Genomic DNA, 4,984 nt, shown 5'->3' on the forward strand with positions numbered 1-4,984 from the left:
GGCCGGGGGAGGGGCTCACAGCGCGCGCGGGCAAGGTCGAGGCGACGGCGACGGCGAGGCGAGGTCGATCCAAAGGCGACGGCGACAGCGAAGCGAGGGGATCGGCGATGGGCCGGTGCGGCGACAGGGACGGCGACGAGCCGGTGCGGCGACAGGCCGGCGACGGGGGCGCCGCGGAGTCGACAGGGACGACGCGACGAGGACGGGGGCGTCGCGGAGTCGACGGGGACGGCGCGACAGGGGCGGTGACGGCGCGGGACTGGGCGGCGGCAGAGAGAAGTGGGAGATGAGAAACTAAAAATTTTCGAAGTGTTTCTTATATAGGGGACACCTTTAGTACCGGTTGGAACCACCAACTGGTACTAAAGGCCTGTTTTGGCCAGGCCAAGCAGCGGGAAGCGACCCCCTTTAGTACCGGTTGGTGGCTCCAACCGGTACTAATGGCCCCCCCTTTAGTACCGGTTGGTGCCACGAACCGGTACTAAAGGGGGATGCGCTGCCAGGCGAGGGGTGCAAAGTTTAGTCCCACCTCGCCTAGCGAAGGGCAGCCGCACTGGTTTATAAACCCAGCCGCGGCTGCTCCTTCGAGCTCCTCTCAAATGCAGGCCTTCTGGGCCTACCTGTGTTGTGCTGCCCCGTGGGCCTACTGGGCCTTTGCGGGCCTGCATCCTGGCCCAACAACGGGTTGGGTTTCTAGTCGTATGCAGGCCGCTCTAGCCTAGTAGGCGGGCTTTTTTTGCTTTATTTATTTTTGAGTTGTTTTTTTTGTATTTAGAGTTTCTTTGTGAATATTTTTGCTTTAGGTACAAAAAATTACAAACTTTCTGTTAGTGCACGTAGTTTTCAAATTTGAATAGTTTAAATTTTGAATTATTTGAAATTAGTGTGAATCACTAGTTTGTGAATAAGTTATCTTTAAAAATCAGTGAAGGCATGAAAGAATTTGTTTGCACATAAAATTTCTTCGCGTTTCAAATGCCAAAACACATAATTAACTACCCTGACTATTATAAAGATTCCCTTCTGGGTGTGAAACACAGAAGAAAGTGATGATAGCTAGTGAAGCCGATCACATCCCAGATCTTTGGGTGTGAAACTTTTTCTTCGCGTGTGTCCCTTTGCACCGTAACCATGGAAAATCTTCATCATTTAACGGGATGCTCGGGTCAATATTCACTGTGAATGGAGCAATTTCATCAAACTTTTCATAATCTTCTGACTTGTCTGTCTTGTCATCCACTCCCACAATGTTTCTCTTCCCAGAAAGAACTATGTGCCGCTTTGGCTCATCGTACGATGCATTCGCTTCCTTATCTTTTCTTTTTCTTGGCTTGGTAGACATGTCCTTCACATAGAAAACCTGTGCCACATCATTGGCTAGGACGAATGGTTCGTCTGCATACGCAAGATTGTTGAGTTCCACTGTTGTCATTCCGTACTGCGGGTCTTCTGTTACCCCGCCTCGTGTCATATTGACCCATTTGCACCGAAACAAAGGGACCTTCAAACCACGTCGATAGTCAAGTTCCCATATGTCCTGTATATAACCATAATATGTTTCCTTTCCCATCTTGGTTTCTGCATCAAAGCGGACACCACTGTTTTGGTTGGTGCTCTTCTTATCTTGGGCGATCGTGTAAAATGTATTACCATTTATCTCGTACCCTTTGAAAGTCATTATATTCGAAGATGGTAACTAGGACAGCAAGTACAGGTCATCTTCAATAGAGGTGTCATGCATGGTACGTGCTTGCAACCAACTGGCGAAACTCCTGGTTTGTTCACGTGTAATCCAGTCATCAGACCGCTCCGGGTGTTTGGAGCGTAGCAAATTCTTGTGTTCATCCATATAACGAGCCACCAAGGCGGAATTCTATAGAACTCTGTAGTGTGCTTCAGTGAGAGAATGTCCATCCATACATATTATTTGTTCCCCTCCTAGCGTGCCTTTTCCATCCAGTCTGCCCTTATGCCGCGATTCAGGAACACCAATCGGCTTAAGGTCAGGAATAAAGTCAATACAAAACTCAATGACCTCCTCATTTTGACGGCCCTTGGAGATGCTTCCTTCTGGCCTAGCACGGTTATGAACATATTTCTTTAAGACTCCCATGAACCTCTCAAAGGGGAACATATTGTGTAGAAATACAGGACCCAAAACGTTAATCTCTTCGCATAGGTGAACTAGGACGTGCGTGATGTTGAAGAAGGATGGTGGGAACACCAACTCAAAACTGACAAGACATTGCACCAAATTATTCTGTAACCTTGGTATGATTTCTAGATCGATTACCTTCTGAGAGATTGCATTGAGAAATGCACATAGCTTCACAATGGCTAATCAAGCGTTTTCTGGTAGAAGCCCCCTCAATGCAACCGGAAGCAGTTGCGTCATAATCACGTGGCAGTCATGAGACTTTAGGTTCTGGAACTTTTTCTCTGCCATGTTTATTATTCCCTTTATATTCGACGAGAAGCCAGACGGTACCTTAATACTGAGCAGGCATTCAAAGAAGATTTCCTTCTCTTCTTTGGTAAGAGCGTAGCTTGCATGACCCTGATGTATGCCGTCTTTTCCGTGCATACGTTGCTGGTCCTCCCGTGCCTCAGGTGTATATTTTGTCTTCCCATACACGCCCAAGAAGCCAAGAAGGGTCACACAAAGATTCTTCGTCACGTGCATCACGTCGATTGTGGAGCGGACCTCGAGGTCTTTCCAATAGGGCAGGTCCCAAAATATAGATTTCTTCTTCCACATGGGTGCGCGTCCGTCAGCGTCATCCGGAACAGGTTGTCCACCAAGACCCTTTCCAAAGACCACCTTCAAATCCTTGACCATATCATGTACATCAGCACCAGTACGGTGGCGAGGCTTCGTCCGGTGATCCGCCTCACCTTTGAAATGCTTGCCTTTCTTTCTTACGGGATGCCTGCTCGGAAGAAATCGACGATGTCCCAGGTACACATTCTTATTAGCCAAATATATACTGTCGGTATCGTCCAAACAGTGGGTGCATGCGCGGTATCCCTTGTTTGTCTGTCCTGAAAGGTTACTGAGAGCAGGCCAATCATTGATGGTCACGAATAGCAATGCCTTTAGGTCAAATTCTTCCCACATGTGCTCATCCCACGCACGTACACCTGTTCCATTCCACAGTTGTAAGAGTTCTTCAACTAATGGCCTTAGGTACAAATCAATGTCGTTGTCGGGTTGCTTAGGGCCTTGGATGAGCACTGGCATCATAATGAACTTCCGCTTCATGCACAACCAAGGAGGAAGGTTATACAAACACAGAGTCACAGGCCAGCTGCTATGGTTGCTGCTCTGCTCCCCAAAAGGATTAATGCCATCTGCGCTTAGACCAAACCATACGCTCCTTGCGTCATCCGCAAACTCCTTCCCGTACTTTCTTTCGATTTTTCTCCACTGCAACCCATCAGCGGGTACTCTCAACTTTCTGTCTTTCTTACGGTCTTCTCTGTGCCATCGCATCGCCTTGGCATGCTCTTTGTTTTGGAACAAACATTTCAACCGTGGTATTATAGGAGCATACCACATCACCTTGGCAGGAATCTTCTTCCTGGGGCGCCGGCCCTCGACATCACCAAGGTCATCGCGGCTGATCTTATAGCGCAATGCACCACATACCGGGCAAGCGTTCAAATCCTCGTACTCACCGCGGTAGAGGATGCAATCATTAGGGCATGCATGTATCTTCTGCACCTCTAACCCTAGAGGGCAGACAGCCTTCTTTGCTTCGTACGTACTCTCGGGCAATTCGTTGTCCTTTGGAAGCATATCCTTTATCATTACCAGCAACTTTCCAAATCCCTTGTCAGATAATTCTCTGCCTTCCATTGCAGCAATTCCAGTGTGGTGCCCAGCTTTTTCTTGTCACCTATGCAATTCGGGTACAACAATTTTTTGTGATCCTCTAACATGCGCTGCAACTTCTTTTTCTCCAAATCACTTGCGCAGTTTCTCTTTGCATCGGCAATGGCCCAACCTAGATCATCAACGGGCTCATCTGATGCTTCTTCTTCAGCTTCTTCCCGCATTGCCGGCTCAGCTTCTTCCTGCATTACCGGCTCAGCTTCTTCCCCCATTTTTGTATCATCGTATTCAGGGAACCCATGGCCAGGATAGCTATCGTCGTCCTCTTGTTCTTCATTGTCTTCCAACATAACCCCTCTTTCTCCGTGCTTGGTCCAAACATTATAGTGGGGCATGAAACCGGACTTAAACAGGTGGACGTGAATGGTTCTTGACGTAGAGTAATTGTGACCATTCTTACAGCGAGCACATGGATAAGGCATAAAACCATCCGCCCGCTTGTTTGCCTCAGCCGCAAGCAGAAAAATATGCACGCCCTCAACGAACTGGGGAGAGCATCGGTCATCGTACATCCATTGTCGGCTCATCTTCATTACACAACACCGAATAGACCAAATTAATACAAGTTCATACAACACTTAAATACAACAAACAAATAACTCTCTAGCTAAAGCATTTAAATGCAACAACAAATACGATCAAGATCGCAACTAAGGTAACAATGGATCCAACAGCATAATGATACCAAGCCTCACTATCGATGGCATATTTTCTAATCTTTCTAATCTTCAAGCGCATTTTCTCCATCTTGATCTTGTGATCATCGACGACATCGGCAACATGCAACTCCAATTCCATCTTCTCCCCCTCAATTCTTTTCAATTTTTCTTTCAAGTACTCGTTTTCTCTTTCAACTAAATTTAACCTCTCGACAATAGGGTCGGCTAGAATTTCCGGTTCACATACCTCCTAGAAAAAATTGCATATAAATCAAATAATAGCACACATATATATATATATCCTCCCAAATTACTGAACTCACAAATTAATCACTATATAAAGCATTGCAGGAGCTAATCTAGCAATGAGAGATGAAAGGACAAAGTTGCTAACCTTTGTGATCATTTGAATGGATGGGGGCCTTCAAAT

General features: G+C 46.8%; 1 pseudogene; it reads right to left on the reverse strand.

The window, feature by feature from the left end:
- Positions 1-1,099: 1,099 nt before the first annotated feature.
- Positions 1,100-4,422, reverse strand: LOC125554084 (annotated as a pseudogene).
- Positions 4,423-4,984: the final 562 nt, after the last annotated feature.

Source organism: Triticum urartu, chromosome 4, assembly GCF_003073215.2.
Source record: "Triticum urartu cultivar G1812 chromosome 4, Tu2.1, whole genome shotgun sequence".
NCBI lineage: Eukaryota > Viridiplantae > Streptophyta > Magnoliopsida > Poales > Poaceae > Triticum > Triticum urartu.